This window comes from Leopardus geoffroyi, chromosome A3 (assembly GCF_018350155.1).
Source record: "Leopardus geoffroyi isolate Oge1 chromosome A3, O.geoffroyi_Oge1_pat1.0, whole genome shotgun sequence".
NCBI classification, from domain to species: domain Eukaryota; kingdom Metazoa; phylum Chordata; class Mammalia; order Carnivora; family Felidae; genus Leopardus; species Leopardus geoffroyi.
The window spans coordinates 113,223,871-113,243,176 of record NC_059336.1 but is presented as its reverse complement, the minus strand read 5'-3'; the positions used below and the strand labels follow the sequence as shown (position 1 = coordinate 113,243,176).

The window sequence follows — 19,306 nt, the reverse complement described above, 5'->3', positions numbered from 1 at the left end:
ATCTGCCATCAAACATAGTTCTAAAATTTTAGTTTTTATTCTGCTAAGAACTCTTGAGTTCTACTCTTTTAGCAACTTTCAAATACACATCACAGTGGCGCCTGGGTGGCTTAGGCAGGTGAGCATCTGACTTCGGCTCAGGTCATGACCTCGCAGTTCATGGGTTCGAGCCCCGCATCCAGCTCTGAGCTGACAGCTCAGCTTCAGATTCTGTGTCTCCCTCTCTCTCTGCCCTTGCCCACTTGCACTGTCTCTCAAAAATGAATAAACGTTCAAAAATGTTTTTTCAAATACACATTATAGTGTCATTAACTATAGTCACCAAATTCTTTTTAGAAGGTGGGATATTAGTAAGGAAAATAATTTTATAGGCCACTGCTTCTCACACTTCAGTAAGCACCAGAATCACCTGGGGTTAAGACAGTTGCTGGGCCCTGCCCCTGAGATTCTGATCCCTGTGCTACTGAGGCTACTAGTCATTAGACAGCACGTGCAGCACACCGAGTAGCCCCTCCAATCAAGAGATTCTCTAGCTTCCCCTGGATTGCTTCTCAAAGTGTTCCCCTAACGCACAGAACAGATTGTTGATAGTAAGTGTGGAACGACTGACAGAAAATGATAGACAATCAATAGGTAACTAATAGAATCATGTGATGGATCTTAAGTAATAACAGTTTTTAAAATTTTGTCGTTGGGGAGCCTGGGTGGCTCAGTCGATTAAGCGTCTGACTTTGGCTCGGGTCATGATCTCACAATTCGTGGGTTCAAGCCCCTCATCAGGCTCTGTGCTTCAAGTCCCGCATCAGGCTCTGTGCTGACAGCTCGGAGCCTGGAGCCTGCTTCGGATTCTGTGTCTCCTTCTCACTCTCTGCCCTGCCCTTGCTCATGCTCTCTCAAAAATCATAATAAAATAAACATTAAAAAATTAAAAAACAATAAAGTTGTTGTTAAAATTAATAAGTTTTTACAGCATGGGTGCACACTACAAAAAATAAAAGGGCACTAAATATGTATATCACAAACTGATCTGTCCCCACATTCCAGATCCACACTCCCACTTTGCCAAATCAACCGTGTTTAAGTATTTTGTTTGAGTATTTGAATTTCACATTTTGAAAGAAGTTGAGAACTGCCCTCCTCATAGTTTGTGCCAGTTTATACTTCCATCAGCTGTTATGGGGATGCTTATTCCTCCACACTTGAATGGTATTATGCAATACCAAAATTTTGATCTGTCCATATGATATGTGAAAAGCAATATCTAATTTTTATCTTATTTTATGTTGTATGTAATCATGGGAGAAGTTAAACATCTTTCAGTTGCAAAACCGTGGATAATCTTTAATACAGATGGGTGACCAGTCTATAAACTCAACTTCATAATTTCTTTTAAGCAAAAGTGTGTGCTTTTCTTGTTCACCTGTTGATAACTTCCTTTTGTTGAACCTTGCCTCCAAAAGTATTTCAACTACTTTTGAATGAAAAGAAATAAGTTCGGTGACCCCTGTGGTCTGCCCTATCCCTCATTTCCCCCAGGAAATTCTATTTATAAGCCATTCCTTTGGGAAATGCACAAGGTGACACATGTTTGCTGATGGTATTTTATACAGAAAATGATACATCTCCAAACCCAAGCTTTCCTTACGGGAAATGTCAATTTAGCAAAGTGTAGATGATAGGAAATTAAACTTTGACTCTGGTACCATTACGAAAGCTGAATTTTCCTCAGCTTGTTTATTGTTATTCACTTGAAAGAAACACACACACACACACACACACACACATACACACACACCTCAGACTTTTTGAAATCAAATGCATTTCCTGCCTTCTTCTTTCCTCAGTGCTCTTACGACCAGCCTATTTATAGCCCAGAAAAGGAAAAAGCTCCACTGGAGGCAGGAAAACTAAGTTCAGAAAGAATAGGAGGAAGTGTGCCTGCCATTTAGCCAAACAACCTTTAATTCATTGAGCTCAAAGCCTAGCAGCTTCACTGTCGTTGTTAGGCGTAAACAGCTTGCAAATTTGAATTTTTTTTCTCTCCCCACTTTTGACCAGCACTGGGGCATTGAAGGTGATGGCAGTGTTTCAGAAGCCAGAACAGAAATCTCTAGGTGTTTGCACACAGGGAAGAGAAACTTGTTAGGGGTTGGTGAAGTGGAAAGAGAAAATTCAAGAGAGGAATGAGCTTGATATGATTCCACGTCTGTGAGTTAAGGTAAGTGTCATTTTTAAGACTGTCCATTGTTATGTCTATAATGGATATCATGAGCAATGGATATTAGCCAGAGACAGTATATATGCTTTGAAGGCAGGTCCTCATGAAAAGCTCATAAGCTTATTTATATTTCTGAAGAAATATAGAAATCAGTCTCAGTTATGACATATTCAGTCTTTAACAATGATATATATATTTTTGAAATAGTATTTGTTTCCTTAAGATAGCTTTATCTCCATTAAGCTTTCTTCAGTTTCGTGATCACCAGGGTATTAAATAGTATAAATACTTTTGCTGAAGATCATTTTTGAAAAATGATTTCTAGGATTTGTCTGTTTATTCTCTTCAAAGTGCTGATTAATGATCATGTACCATTTCTTTGATCAATACTGGTTTAGAATATATTTAAATCAGCTCTCAAACTTGAGAAAAGTTACTTAACTAAAAGTTAAATTTTGTAGAAAAGTAAGTGAAGGGGCGCCTGGGTGGCGCAGTCGGTTAAGCGTCCGACTTCGGCCAGGTCACGATCTCGCGGTCCATGAGTTCGAGCCCCGCGTCGGGCTCTGGGCTGATGGCTCAGAGCCTGGAGCCTGTTTCTGATTCTGTGTCTCCCTCTCTCTCTGCCCCTCCCCCGTTCATGCTCTGTCTCTCTCTGTCCCAAAAATAAATAAACGTTGAAAAAAAAAATTTAAAAAAAAAAAAAAAGAAAAGTAAGTGAAGATAAAGTTGTTGTTGTTGTTGTTGTTGTTTTCAACACAAAGCTTCTTCTCTGGGACATTCATTTTCAGACAAAGGAGGACTTTCTAGAAGCACCAAAACAACACTGAACAGCTATGGTGATAGAAACTGTTCACCATAATTTATTTACATTTAAGTTAGGATTTCAAAACATTCAATTAGCATGCATTTTCTGAGTGACCTGAAAAATGCCACGAGCTTTGGAAGTGGAAAGGTGGAAAGGTTAAATCCGAGAACAGTTGATGCTGCCCACAAAAACTTGGAAAGCTCCTAGGGACATTCCAAATTCTTTTAACATTCCTTGCCATCAGACAAGCACATTTGTTGAAATGATGCACCATATTTGCATCCACCACTGATAACTACCCCCCATTTTTGTCCTGCAGTAACTTGATTGATGTCACAATGACAACAAAGGGATACGTCTCTAGTGGTCTGTTGAAAAGAAAGAGCAGAAGGAAACGTTGGCTGTTATTTTGGCTTATCCCAGTTCAAGACTGGTATGTTTAGAATCTGTTGCAAGAAGATAGCAAAGCTGGAAGCCAGAAAAAGCTGAGCCAGCCAGATTGTAACTGGTGCAAGGAGCCAAGACGTGGCTGTGGCTCCATGTGGACTTGACTGGCTGTTCTCCTTCCTAGGAGAGTTTAAGCGTTATCAGTATTTTTTTTTCTGTTTAGAAAAATTACAATCCATTCCTTGGAAACTGTAGCAAAGTGTAGTATTCTTGAATAGAGAGAACCAGTTTTCTTAGTTGCTCTGAAACCATAAAAATAAAGACAGAAATAACATAAATCTGGGTAAATATGATAGATCTGAAGAAACAAGTAAAACTCTTAGCACTTGTTTCCAAGACACTCCAGTGCCACAAAGTCAGTTCTGCATCCATTTTATTTTTTCCACCAAGTGAAATCCAGGGTAATCTGATTAATTTCCACTCCACGTGAGACTAGTGATAGAGATGCTGCTTACAGTGGTCCTGGTTTCTGTGAGTGTTGAACTCCCTGCCCTTACAGTTTCAAAACAACTTTTTCATTTGAAAAATGTATATTTTTCTTTTTTTTAAACATATTTTTAATGCGTTTTTTTAAATTTTTTTTTTTTAACGTTTATTTATTTTTGGGACAGAGAGAGAGCATGAACGGGGGAGGGTCAGAGAGAGGGAGACACAGAATCCGAAACAGGCTCCAGGCTCTGAGCTGTCAGCCCAGAGCCCGACGCGGGGCTCGAACTCACGGACCGCGAGATCGTGACCCGAGCCGAAGTCGGTCGCCCAACCGACTGAGCCACCCAGGCGCCCCATTTTTAATGTTTATTTATTCTTAGAGAGAGAGAGAGACAGAGACAGAGACAGAGACAGCACAAGCAGGAGAGGGGCAGAGAGAGAGACACACAGAATCTGAAGCAGGTTCCAGGCTCTGAGCTGTCAGCACAGAGCCCGATGCGGGGCTCGAACTCATGAACCAGGAGATGATGAAACTGAGTTAAAGTCGGTCGCTCAACCAACTGAGCCACCTAGGCACTCCCAAAATGTGTATTTTTCACTTGTATATTTACATTTTGAGAATAGAAATGTTTTAAATACGATCAAAGATTTAACTAATAGAGACAATTAGGAGTTATGTATTTTATTCTAAGAACATATTTTTTTTTTTCACTTTGAGAAGTCTTATGCTTGGTCATTGGTTTCTGGATGCCCGCAGATGGTCATAAATGTGTTCCTGCAATGCCAGTTATTTAAAATAGATTTGGGGGGATTGTTTAATAGTTTTACCAGTTTCTTGATTTTTTTTCAAGCTCCTGAGTGTATTTTATGTTAGAGTTAGCTAATTTTGAAAACAAAATTATGAGCTTTTTTTTTTTTTTTTTTTTTTAGCTTTTCTATTAATCAAATAGAAATCCGTTGCTTGGTTTCCAGCATGACTCTTATTTACTGTGTGTTAATAGGTGACGTTATCAAGCCACCTCTGGCCCTCACATTTAAATATAAGTGAAATCAGATTACTGAAGAGATAGTGTGAAGTGGTGACAAATTGACATGTCGCCATGTGTAACCCATGACTTGTAGGATGCGTTGAAATGGAGTGTGGGGAGAAGCATGCCAAGGTCAGGCAGCTGGACCCACCTGGCCTGATGCTGTGGGGACGGGGGGGATTGCATATTGGTTTTAGTGTGTCTGGGAGCACCTCAAATCCAGGTAAGTGGCCGCTGGAGGTTTTCTTTCTCCTCTGCTCTCATCCCTTCGCGCCCCATATTACAGGTTTACAGCAGCCCCACACCACACAAGCATATTTATGAAGTTTTCCTACTTGCACTACAAACTTTACCTTTGATAACTCAACATTTACTCAGAGAAATGGAATTCTATAGGACACAAAGCATCTTATACCAAATTAATGATTAATATTAACCAAATTAGGGGCACCTGGGTGGCTCTGTAGGTTGAGCGTCCGACTTTGCCTCAGGTCATGATCTCACGGTCCATGGGTTCAAGCCCCGCGTCGGGCTCTGTGCTGACAGCTCAGAGCCTGGAGCCTGTTTCAGATTCTGTGTCTCCCTCTTTCTCTGACCCTCCCCTGTTCATGCTCTCTCTCTCTCTCTCTGTCTCAAAAATAAATAAATGTTAAAAAAAAAAATTAACCAAATTAGTGATGTACATAGTGGGTACCAGATAAGGAGGTCCTCCTGACTCAGGTTTCACGGAGGTATGAGGTTGAGCTGACCTCGCAGGGCGGAATATCTGATGGTACTGTAAGAAATAAGTGTCTGAGACGAGATTGGAACTGTGTACGTGGGCAGGGATGGGAATATTCTTGGTGTGCCCAAGGAATAGGGTTGTCAGATGAAAAACAGGATTCCCAGTTACATGTGAATTTCAGACAAACAACAAACTTTTTTTTTTTAAACTTTTTTAACGTTTATTTATTTTGGGGACAGAGAGAGACAGAGCATGAACGGGGGAGGGGCAGAGAGAGAGGGAGACACAGAATCGGAAGCAGACTCCAGGCTCTGAGCCATCAGCCCAGAGCCTGACGCGGGGCTCGAACTCACGGACCGCGAGATCGTGACCTGGCTGAAGTCGGACGCTTAACCGACTGCACCACCCAGGCGCCCCACAACAAACTTTTTTTGAGTGTAAGTATCTCCGATTGCACTGGTGTGTATGAAGCCTACTGCATGGGACTTACTTATTCAAAAATATTATTTGTTGTTTATCTAACATTCACATGTAACCGGGTATCCTCTGTTTTCATTTCCTAAATCTGGCAACCATAGCAGGGAGCTGTGTGTCAACAGCTTGACATAAGCAGAGGCAATAAGCATAAGGAGCAAGAGAGAAGCGTCTGGAGGAGGTTGGGGTCAGACTGTGGTGGGACTGTAATGCCAGACAGAGGGGTGCAGAATCTAATTTGAATCCCCTGGGAAGCCAGTGAGGGGCTTTGAAGAAGGAAATGACATCAGTGAGATTTGCCCATTCAAGGCAGGACCTAGTGGGTCAAAGAGAGCAGGTTTCTGATGCCTGGTGACAACAGAGAGAAGGAAACCAGATGGAGACACATTAGAGAACAAATCAACATGTTTTGTAAACTAATTGGCTATGGTTATAGGAAGAGAGGAAGTGTTACAGAGGATGTTATGTTTTACTGTCTATTCTAAGAAATAGCCAATCAGAGAGGTAGCAGCAGGTCAGGGAGTTAGCGAGGAAGATGAGGATTTTGGTTTTAGGTCTATTAAATTTGATGCTGTGATGGGATAGTCAGGTGGAAAGAGTAAGTGAACAGCTGGAAATGGGAAACAGCTTCAGAGGGAGGTGAGAAGCAGAAGAGATAATGGCCAGCATTTCCTTTTCTGCTAAGCTTTTCATGTCCAGTGTCTTGTTGAATGCTTACAACCACCCATGGGCAGGTTGTATCACTGGCCACATTTTATGAATGAGCAAACTGCAGCTCAGAAAGGTTAAGTAACACGTCCACCACCAGCTAGCTAGTGAGAGATAGGTAGAGAATGGAACGCAAGTGTGTAAGAGGCCAAAGCCCACATGCCTGCTAATTCCCATGGAGAACAAGGAGGGTCTGCTCTGGATTCATTTTTTGCATCTGCAGAGATCTAAAGGAACCAACTTTCCATGCTGTTATCCGATTATTATTATTATTATTATTTTTTTTTTTTTTGAGAGGGAGAGAGAATGCATGAAGAGGGGAGAGGGGTAGAGGGAGAGAGAGAATCTTAATCAGCTTCCACACTCAGTGTGGAGCCCTCCGCAGGGCTCTGTCCCACAGCCGGGGGTCATGACCTGAGCTGAAATCAAGAGTTGAATGTTCAACCAACTGAGCCACCCAGACGCCCCACTGTCACCTGAGTTTTAACTGGATTCCTGGTCTTCAATTTTTTCTAAGCGTGGTAGCTCTCAGAGTTATGCACCTTTTAGTTAATCTCCCCGAGGAAGAGGGAGGAGGTTATACTCAGAGATTTTTGTGTTTATTTATTTGCACATTTATTTCCAAAATTGGTTTTCCCTTCAGTGCCTCATTTTTTACTTTTCGTCACCTACCTGGTGAATTAAAGATTATGCAGCCAACAGGCCAGAGAATGTTGAACTCCTTACTCTATCCTGGGTTGCCCTCTAGTGTCTGCCTCAGGTAACGACGCTCAGGCCAGGCAGGGACCACGCAGGCAGCCCCTGCTCCTTAGGAAACCAATAGTCAGAGAATCACTGCAGAATCATCTGTGGGTTCCTCAGTGGTTTGGAGGCTAGTTGTGCTAGGAGGTTCTGGAAAAGGACTTCTTGGAATTACGTACCCCCTTCCAGCTGGCTGGCCTGAAGGGCATTTTGAATAGACCAGTGTTATATTTATCTTAAACTTTGTAATCATAAAAAAAAAATCACTTTTTTATCTTGTTAGGAAGGCACATATTATCAAGTTTGGTTATTAAATAGCTTTTAATGCACCTATGTGATTTTATTGTTAATAAATTTTCCTTTTATTCCAAATATTTACTTCAAGAAACACAATATAGTTTTTAGTCAAAAGTGAATAATCTGTCTCTGAGGAATACAGCCTAAGGAAATATTCATAGATTCAGACAAAACTGTATATAAAAGAATGCTTACCTATTTGTAATGGACAAATTTTGGACAAATATACAGTAAAACCTTGGCTTGCAAGCATAATTTGTTCCGGAAACGTGCTTGTAATGCAAAGCGCTTGTTTATCAAAGCGAATTTCAAGAACCATTGGCACAGTTGTGATCATGTGATGTTTTGCGTCCCATACTACTCGTATTGCAAGACATCATTCGTTTATCAAGTTAAAACTTATTAGAAATGTTGGCTCGTCTTGCGGAACACTCGCAGAAAAAGTTACTCGCATTCCAAGGTTTTATTGTACAAAAAAAAAAATAAGGAAATTGTTGAGTAGTATTCCACAATGTGGAATTTCATATAGGCATCAAATTACATTAAAATATTTAATGTTTATACTAAATGTTAAGTGAAAGAGAGAAGGCAAAAAAAATTATATACATGGTATGATCTCACTTTCTTAAGAAATATATATGTTTACATGAAAAAGCTGAGAGCTGAGCATTTATATACCAAAATATTAACAATAGAAGTCTCTAGTTGGTGGGATAATGGGGATTTTTACTTTCTACTTGTTTCCAGGATAAGCATGTTCCCCAAGATAAGCATGTACTACTCTTATAATCAGGAACAAAAAAACAGTTATGTTTTGAAAAAGCGGAGAGCTGAGTGCCAGTGTTCTGATTTCTTGCTGTCATGGCTGACAATCATGTAGGTGCTAATTCAGCTCCATTTACGGCCTCTCTGCCCAGTCAAGGGCTGTATCCTGTTTGGGACAGCATAATTCATTGTAATGGAAAAGATGATGATGCACTAGCCTGGTCTATGACTTCACTATATTCATCAGCAACAGGAAACAAAGACACACACTTTTTTTTCATAATTGTTTTAGTAATAATTGACAATTGGAGGAAATGAATGGCAGAAAACAATTATGGGCAGACAAGATGGTCAGCAGATCAGACTGGGAAATGCAAAGGGGCCAGTCTCAGTTTTGTTCCTACAACGATTTCAGAACATTACAAAGATATTATTGTTTTGTTTTCAATCCACTCCTGAAATCACTGTTGTTTTTACCAGCAGTTACACAATTCTTTGCTGGCAGCAGTGACCCCCCCCCCCAATATGTTTTTGATTCAGTAATCTGGTAATCACACATCAAAGATTTGGAACTGAATTTTTTATGTATATCGATACTCAGGGCCAGTGTGAACTTCTCCCTGTGTGTGTCCACTAATAACGCTCCTTTATAATAAACTGGCCATTTGTGGCCCATACATGAGATTTTAAACGCTTCATTTTCTATTAAACTTTAAAATATCAAATCCATATTTCTCTTTTCTGTGAAATGATCCCTAGTCTTCATTTGAACAGCAGGGGGTTGGGGGTGGGGGTGGGTAACAAACAACCCAAACTCAAAATAAGTGAATTCATGATTCACTCTCTGGTGGAATGAGCACAATTAGTAACCACTGAGCTGAAAATGAAGGCTGCATTCTCAACTAGGAAAGAGCTAAGTAAGGCAGGTGTTACTTACACTGTGGTAACATTTCTCCACCCTAGTGGCTTCTGTCTGTGAGCATAACTTAACTGTCCTGCTGGGCACTTAAAATTCTTAGCATGGGGGAACTACACATGCAGGGCGTGGTTTAACCTGTACTCCAAGTCATATTCTTCTCAGATTAGCCTGATATGGAGTAAAATTCTGCAGCAGCTCTCGCTTCCAATCTTAAAAACCTCTCACTGGTCATGCTCTTTGTTGTGGAGACCTCTAGACCGGTGCTGTCCCATAGGAATATAATGTGAGCCACAACTGTCATGCTATGTTTTCCAGTTGCCACATTATAAAGATAAAAAGAAACGGAATTAATTTTTTAAATATAGTTTATTTTACCCAATATACCAAAACATTATCATTTTGACACAATCAATATAAAAGGCTATTACTGAGGTAGTCTACATTTTTTTTTTCCGGTACTAAGTCCTTGACATCCAGTGTGTACTTTACTCTTTGCATGTGTCTCAGTTCAGACAAGGCTCATCTTACATGCTGAATGGAGTCAGGTGCCTGGTGGCCACTGTAGTAGACAGTGGGAATCTAAACAGAAGACCTATAGTGCAGCCACAGTAATGTAAATGGCATCTGAAATTTGGGCTGTGAGATTCCACTGTCTGTCCAGGACTCAGCCTTCTCCTCTGTGATGTACTAGCAAGCCACTCGAAGAGGGATCAACTGCAATTGAATAGTTGAATAACTGAAGAGCAAGAAAAGATGGCCACTTTTTGACTTTTTGCCTACTAGATCCAATTATTTTCCCTGTTAGAACAATCCAGTTGTTCGTTTAGACTGTGTCTGTAATGGATTCCTCAGTTGAGGGTAGATAGGGGTAACAGAGGTTTTTAAAAACTCCCAGTTTTTGAAATCTGGACTATGTAATTGTTAAGAAACTTTATTTTATAACAATGTTTTCAAGTGAAGTTAGGCATAGGAATAGATTCCATTACACAGCCTAAAACTAACTTCCAGAAAGCATTATGAACATCGTGTTTCTAATAATGCATGCAACTTAGCACAAAGAAAGAAATCTTTAGTAATACACACACACACACACACGCACACACACACGCACTCACACGCGCACACTCCTAACATTGTGATTGCTTGCTGATGTCTATTGTGCATTCTGCCTTGTCTTATTTGAAGAGAAGGAAGTATGCTTCAATAATCTTGTGTAACTACTATGCCCTGGGGACTCTCATGCCAGTCAGCTGGAGCGATAAAGATAGCTCTGTGTGCTAAATGTAGGGATCCAAAAATAGAACTAGTGGAAGTGGATAAAACTACAAGACATCGTAGGTGCTTGTGGCCCCACCAATGGCAGGAACCTGGACACAAGAGCCCCAGAAGTCCTGGCGGCAAGTCCCAGCTCCCTAGAACGATCGTAGTTTGGGTTCATTGCTTATTCCGGGAGGGTTTGTTTAGGAAAGCCAGATTTAAAGCAGTCAGAAAACTCTAAATCAAATGTACATGATGACCATCCATCGATTTACAAATTGGTAGTGCTCCAAAAGCTTGTTTGTAAGAATTTTCTTGGCCTTTGGAAGTAACTTTCCATTTTCCCCATAGAAACAAAGTCATAAATAGTGACTGGGTATGTGCACCTAAAATAACATATATTCTCAATGAAATTGTTGCAATGTATTTACTATATATTTGCAATGTATTACGTTAAGTAATTCTTCTTTATTAATCATTATTATTTTATGAATACATGTTAGTTAAATTATTACAAGGCATTAAAAATTTTTTTTGAATGCTTATTTATTTTTGAGAGAGACAGACAGAGCACAAGCAGGGAAGGGTCAGAGAGAGAGGGAGACACAGAATCCTAAATAGGCTCCAGGCTCTGAGCTGTCAGCACAGAGCCCAAGGCAGGGCTCGAACTCATGAACCGTGGGATCATGACCTGAGCCGAAGTCGGACACTTAACCGAGTGAGACACCCAGGCTCCCCTATTCCTATGCATTTTAGTGAAATAAAATTGTTGTATCACTTCTACATTACTATATCATACATTAATATGTTAATAATTACACTACATTAATCCATAAATAGTATATGAATAATTAAAACAAAAAATATGCTGAATTAACTCAGAGTCACCTTAAATCCAAAACATTGAGCACTGGAATAGGAGCTAGCAAATGTCTGGTGTTGCACCAGGCTCAGGAACAAGCATCAAAGATATATCCTACTTATTTTGTCCCTTAATGTTGGTAGGAAAGCAAATTCACCAAGGAATAACGAGGAAATAGATGGAATTCTTTACTAAGGAGGGCGCCTTACCTATGAGACTCTTAGGGGGAGAAAGCCTTTACATTTGTATGTCTAAACTTAGGATTTGCCTTCTCCTTAAGGATGAAGTACCCCTAGCAATGCTTTTAGTGCGGAGCCATAATTAGGATCCTTTCTCACTCCCAAATAGGGTGAGATTTTCCTGAGTAACATTTGGCCAAGAGGGAAGGTGGAGAGGAAGTCCACAGTGAAAGAGAATATGTGGGCACATGATACAGAGATTCGTGCACAAATGCCCCATTCTCCTGCAGGGAAAGAAAGGCAGAGAATGATGGACTCAACTTTGGATGGTTCTCTGTGCTTTTCCCTGAAGCCTTCAGGATGGGAAACAGGAGGGGAGGGAGGGGTGTGCAGGTGGTCTCTGCGTGTTGGGTACAATTTCCAACTCAGTTTTCTGTATCTTCGTGAGTGCCATGAACTCTTGGGTTCTGTGGATACCACCATGGCTCTTTCTAATCACCAGTAAATGAAGAGCAGGTGGTGAAGTCAGGCATTAACTGGCCTTTAGGCAAGGTCAAGAAGTCTGGGCTGAATGGGGCCACTGGTTGGCTTGACAAATCAGCAAGAGAATTCAAGGGCATGTGGGTCAGTTGACATTATGTATGTAGCTCAAGAACAGGAGTCTAGGCCAGGAGAACAATGGATTCCTATGACTTCTCTCTTTCGGAACACCTTCCTATAATTCCTTCTGGCTGGGAACTGGGGCTGTCTCTCTGGTAACGGAAGCCCACTAACAGAGATCAAGGCATGTTGTGCCACAGGCTGGTCAAAGAGGCATGCTACATCTGGGGCACGCACATCTGTGTTCTCTGTATCCCAAACTATCCCTACGCCTCCCGACGGATGAGCCCATCCTTCTTCGATATCCTTTCTCTCAATTTCTTTTGCTTCTAGGACATTTTCTTTAAAACATCCATGATTTGGGGGCACCTGGGTGGCTCAGTTGGTTAAATGTCTGACTCTTGATTTCCAGCCTTAGGTCATGATCTCACGATTTTGTGAGTCCTAGCCCCACGCTGGGCTTTGTACTGACAATGCAGAGCCTGCTTGGGATTCTCTGTCTGCCTCTCTCTCTGTCCCTCCCCTGCTCATGCTTTCTCTCTTTCTCTCTCAATAAATAAATAAACAAACAAATAAATAAATAAAGCAAGCAAGCAAGCATTTATGATTTTTCTTTGCTCTGAGAACTACGACTCAAACTACCTAAATCCACTGCCCACACTAGTTACTCATTTGAACTGTCAAATTCCACTGCTGAAATTCTCAGCGTGTATTCTGGCACATACCACCTTCGTTTTCTCATTTCTCTCTCAAAGTTTTAAACACATAAAATCAGATACTCTGTCCTCAATCCCATTATACTGAAAATATAATGTCAGAAACTTTCTGACTGATGCGGGAAATGATCTCTTCCCATTTTTATTCCTCTTGATCCCTGTACCATTTAATATCCTACAATTTTCCTCTGTTGAAATCTGAGATGCCACATTGTTCCCGATTTCTTCCAGTCTTGATAAGGGTTTTTTTTTTTTCCTCTGCCCTCCAATGTAGCTGTTTACCAGGGGTCCTTGTCATCTGTGTTTGTCTAAATCCTTTCTCCCTCAGAGATCTTATTCATGGCTTCCATCTGTAAATAACTCTGAACTTGCTTATCTAACTCTGAGGGAATTTTAGCCTCCATTCTAGGTGCAGGTTTCTGTCTGTCTGTTTCTACTTGATGTTCCATCATCGTTTCAAACTTAGCAAGTCCCAAACAAAAACCCTACCCTGTTTCCCTTATCTACCCTGCCTCCCTGTGTTCTTTCCTTTGATGGTGACATCATCCCATCTGGGTTGGAACCATTTTTCCTCTAACTTGTTCTTCACCTCCAGGTAACCCCGTAAGTAGATCATCCTTCCTGTTAAATATGTCTCATATTCCATTCCTCCCTTCCTGTCACTACTGCTTCCATTCTTGTTTGTTTGTTTGTTTGTTTGTTTGTTTTTACCTCAATCAAGGACTCTGTGAGCAGCCATCCAGCTGATTTCCTTCCCTCAGGCTCTCCCCTTCCCTCACACCCACCTCTCCATACTCCTGGGAGAATACTCTGTCTTGGAGAGTGTTAGGACTCTGTTAACAATTGTTAAGTAGACCCCTGTTGCTGGATGGTGAGCAAAACGGAAGTCCACACCAGAAACTGAAATAGAGAGATTTACTACTCACAGGTCCTGGAGGAGGCACTCTGCATACCTTGAGGGTCTACACGGGGAGGTCAAGGTAGGGTACAGGTACAGGACGAGGGCACATGCCTTTATTAGAGTCTGTGAGTGGAATGCTTTGGGGTTCCTGGGCTATGGCCAGATTGGTCGATTCAAACCAAAAAGAGTTTGGTAAGCTCCACCGGGGTCTTACTTAAGGGTAGCATGAGGGAAGGCCCTGGGAGGCTGGGGGGACTGTTTATCACAAGGGTCATTAGGGAAGTCCTGTTAGGAACTTACATGTACCTGTGACTCTGCAGGATATTATCCCCTCGCGTGAGGGGCTAGTGCCTGTGTAAGGGCCCGCAGGCCACTTGGCCAAACAAAATGGATGCTGAGGCAGTAACACCGTGGAGTAACTTAGCTAAATTCTTGACAGAAGCCTGCAAACTGCGTGTGGTCTTAGACAAGCTTCAGTGAATGGAAATTCACTCAAGGCAGCTATACTTGTTTTAAGAAAAATATGTCCTGGAAACACCAGAAGTGAAGTTGAGAATGGCAAGGACCTCCCTCCAGAAACCAGGTGATCAGGGCCTGAGGCTGTGACTGCTGGAACGTGATGGGTTTTGCCATTCCTCAGAGGCTCTGCTCCCCTGGCCTCCTTGCTTTTCCTGTCTCACTGAGCACAGGAAGGAGGATGTCCATCACCTCCTCAGTTTGAAGGTCCTTTTTGTTCAAGCACCGATAGAAATGGATAGATCTCCTGCTTTGAATTCCCAATTCTCTTGAGAAAGAATCTAATAATCAGACTGACCTAAACCTGCTTCAGGTGTATCAATTCCTTGTCTGGTCATTTATGACCTTGACAGAGGAGGCACGGTACTAGTCCTGAGGATGGGGACAGTTTTCAGAAGAGAGGCTTGTGCTATGTAAACCATCTCTTACACATGTGGCCTTCGGATGTAATAGAGCATTTTATTTTATTATTTTACTTCTCTCTGCCAGGTCCTAACCAATAATGTGTCTCCTAACTTTGCCTAAACATGTCGTGTGTTTTCCCTCTCTGCAGATTTCCCTGTGCTGATCTAGGCAGCTCGGGTTCCACCACATCCCCTTTTTTCTCTCAATCCAAATCCTGCAGGCTTCCAGATGTGGTACACATCTGCCATTTTTGACAAAGCCATCATCAGTCTTCAGGGACCTTGACCTCTTCAGAAATGCTATAACACACTGTCTATCTAATATATTGAATCACAGGATGTTTGGTATATTTGGGATATTTCATTTTTTTCAGTCATTTTATGCCTCCCTAGTTAATTTTCCAGGAGTTTCTCCTCTCATCAATTTAATTATAAATTCCATGAGGTATAAGTCATATGAGGGTCACTGGATACCATCTTTCTGCAGGTTATCATACATATACATGAAAATGAAATTTAAGAATGGTGTGATGACAGTCGATCTTATTTTTCTTCTTTGTGCTTTTCTGTACTTTGCAAATTGTTTGTGGTGAACATACATGAGTTTTGAAATCACACACGTACAAAGAACATAAGTCACTTTTTGAAAACCACAACTATTCCAAAAAGGATCAAGTCAACCCCCTGTGATACCTTGACATAAACTTGGGTTTTCTGTACTTTTCTAAGTTGGGTTGTATAAATAATCATGTGAATTAAGGAAGTTGCCTGGGAACAAGAATAGTTTTGAAATCTGGAGCATAAGACTGGGAAGGGTGGCCAAGGTAGAGAGCCTGGGGTGGGCCTGGCCCCCAGGGACCACCAAAGAGGGTTGCATATTATAGAGTGATGAGTGTATTATAAAGACCCTGAGTTTTTGGCTAAAGAAGGGTGTAACACAAAACTTTAAGTCTGAGATCCCATTCAAAAGAGATCAGTGGGTTTTTTTTTTTAAGTCACAAATGCACAGTGACAATATTTTGAAAGGTGGAAAATAGACAGCTGACTACTAACTCAACAATAGAAATCAGAAAATCAATCCAGTTTGCCCTGGAGAACCCAGGAATTCCCCTGAAACTGTAGGTGAAGATGAGGCTAACATCAGGAAGACTGGTTGAAAGTCTTCCTAATAAGCAGTTAGATTCCCAGATCCCTTCCCTTACTTTACATAGTTGGGAGTTGCCCCCTCTCTTGGTGTAGCAGGATTCTGGAGGTTTTTTTCTCTCAAGAAGTTAAAACATGGGGTGTGTAGACTGGGGACCCTGGTCTTTGGATGGGGTCCAGCTGAAAGCATGGATTTTATATTTAAAACTAGAGGGGTACCTGGGTGGCTCAGTCAGTTAAGTGTCCGACTTTGGCTCTGCTCAGACTTCGGCTCCAGTCATGATCTCACGGTTTGTGGGTTCGAGCCCCGCATGGGGTTCTCTGCTGTCAGCACTGAGCCTGCTTTGGATCCTCTGTCCCCCTCTCTCTCTGCCCTTTCTGTGCTTGCCCTCTCTCTCTCAAAAATAAATGCTTAAAATTTTTTTAATAACTAGAGGTTAATTGAAGTTTGACACCAGATTTCTACTCCCACTTAGATCCTAGAATGCTACGGGCAGAACAGAAAATGTGATTGCTAATAAGTTCTAGGTTTTGTATCCTAAGAGTGACAGAAAAAAGATGTTCTGGCTCCATGTCTGAAAAGCATGGGGAAGTGACTCATAGGTTAGGGAATCATCTGCCTGAATCAGATGTTCACCCCTGAAACACTCGAATGTGGCCAAAGCAAGAGAGGTACTAAGACTACAGCAGTTTGGATCACATGCCTATCCCTGGACAATGAACTTTGCCCCAAATACCAAAGAGTTTCTCAAGGTGGGAGGGGCAGAGGAGCTTGCCCTTGAGAGTGGGCATGTAGGCAGACATCACTGGAGATGTCAGCTGAAACTCCTCAGCCTCCCCTGTAGGCAATGCTATGATGGAAGCAAAGGTCCTATGAAGGCTTAAAGCTGTCTTACCAGTGTAAGAAATGAGTACACTTTGCATTTCTACAATATATTATGGGGTTTCAAAGTACTTCATTTCATTAGCTTTCCAGAAAAACCCGTGAGATGGATATTGTCATTCCTACTTTATTGATGATTATGGGGGACTCCTTATGGTAATGTGGTCGACTCACTCACTATCCCTCAACTAGATTGAGCAGAGCTGGTAGCAGAAATCCTGTCTTTTGCTTCTTAGTCTGATTGGGTTTGTATGTTAGCACCCCAGTGATCAGGCCCAAATCACAGATTCCTGGATAACTGGGCAGGGGAGGACATGTGGAGGTGCCATTCACAGCCAGGGGACTGTATGACTGACTGCCCCCTAGTCACCTAGGGTCTCCCCCACAACTGCCTGCACAGCAACCCCAACACGTGTCAAACCAGTAGAGGCTTGGAGAGCGCTTCTAAGCGCACACAGCCAGAGGAGCCACGTGGCCTCCTTTTGGAATAAGACTAAAGAATTAACTTCTGGGAAGAATTTTCCATCTGTTTTCCAGATAAGATTGATTAGAACCATCTACTCAGTTTTGCAGATTCCATGAAAGAATGGATGAATTGTCCCGTCTGGCCTGGCTATGTTTAGTCCGCATTTCTCAGAAGAGTGCTAGCTCCTCCAGGCAGGGACGGCCTCTTTACCTTCAGACCTCTCGAGAAGAGGAGTTAGATGTCCCGGATGTGTGCTCCACGCTGGCCAGAGGGGAGCATGTAGGCTGGAAGGGTGGCCCCATCTGGTGTCAGCTAGACAGCGCCCTGTGCGTTTTATTCACCCTCTGGTGAGGTTATGGTGGGGAAACACTCTGTATTTGCCAGTCCTCTCTGCGTCTCTTACACCTCCCCCACCCTCTCCCCTCCCAACCAAGTCAGTTCTCTTTGTTATTTTTGGTGTAAAGAACTTTCCTCCCATTAATTTCAAGGCTTCAGAAAAGCAGTTAAAGAGATTGAGTTGAAGGAAGCTATCTGATCCTGCTTTCTCTACACACACACACACACACACACACACACCCTCCCTCCCTACACCTGTGAAGCTGAACTAATTAAAAACGGATCCATCCTTTTGCTTGTTATTTAATAATAGTCTTTGCATTTTAACGGTGAGTCCAGACAGTCTGTACTGATTGTGGTTATTGAGGAATTAATAATGCTGTTTTTTATTCCCTGTTTACTGCTCTTTTTCTCTCCTCTCCTGCTTCTTTTGGATCTTTCAAGTTTTCCTTATTCCAGTTTCTCTCCTCTAGGGCTTTGGAAGTTAGGTCCTCTGTGTCTTTTCTTGTAACTGGGTGCACGTAAAAGACATTATTTGATGTAACAGAGTCTAAAGTTAAGATCTCCATATTGACATCTTCTGCATAGCGCACAGATCTTGCAAACCTTTCGTTTTGATTGCATTCTCCCATCTGCTGTCTTATCACTGAGGAAAATTTTAGCTCCGCAGTTTTTCTCTTTTAAGCAGTTTTGCCAAGGGATAATTGACATAGAATAAAAGGTGCGTGTCACAAGTATACAGTTTGATGTCTTGACACATGCATACACCCGTGAAGCCATCACCACCACCAAGATCATGTGTGGCCTCTTAAAAAATAGATTCAGTTCACACTTGAGCTTAACAGGCTGCATGTTACCAACGTCTGCTAGTTTTCAGGGGCTTTGTTTTGCTTAAAAGTTCTGTGGCTTCTGGACAGAAGTAACTGTGATAATTACCGTTCCTCAAAGCCCACTGGGCGTTGTGCCAAGTGCTTTACAGTAATTACTTCTCATTGCTTTCTTTATTGCCTTTAATTTTTAATTATAAAAACAGTACAGGTTTATTGTAAATAAATGTGCTTGTCAAAAATGGATAGTGTAACAAAGGAAAGACTGGCAATTCTTGAAACCCTTTGTTTTCTTCAGAGTGGATATACGTTTATTGCTTGTCACTGCAGATGTTTTCTATTGAAAACATCTATGATTGTGGTAAAAATGGAGCTGAATACATAGTGGAGGGGTTTGGGGGCTTAATAATCATTTATGCACAGTGCTTTCTGCAGCTTGATTTTTTCACTTCTTACTACCACGCCATCTGCCCATCTCATGTTTTTCACGGCCGTATGACATATGTAGCATTGCATTAATGGCATTGTGATTGTTTTTATTAACCTCTCTTTACTTTTAGGCTATTTTTTTTCTTTTTTTTTGTTGTGATTACAGGTGTCTCATGGAGTTTGTCTTAACATATGTCTTTGTGCACTTGTTGAATATTTTTATAGGATAAAA

At 41.6% G+C, this 19,306-nt stretch overlaps 1 protein-coding gene across 2 annotated transcripts in view; it reads left to right on the top strand.

Annotated features, from left to right (window-relative positions):
• The first annotated feature begins 1,929 nt into the window (after positions 1 to 1,929).
• Positions 1,930 to 19,306, top strand: part of RASGRP3 (RAS guanyl releasing protein 3) — a 106,128-nt gene continuing 88,751 nt past the window's right edge. For both annotated transcript variants that reach the window (XM_045447173.1, XM_045447174.1), the window contains exon 1: positions 1,930 to 2,218. The gene's annotated coding sequence lies outside the window, so the exon portion shown is untranslated. The remainder of the gene's footprint in view (positions 2,219 to 19,306) is intronic.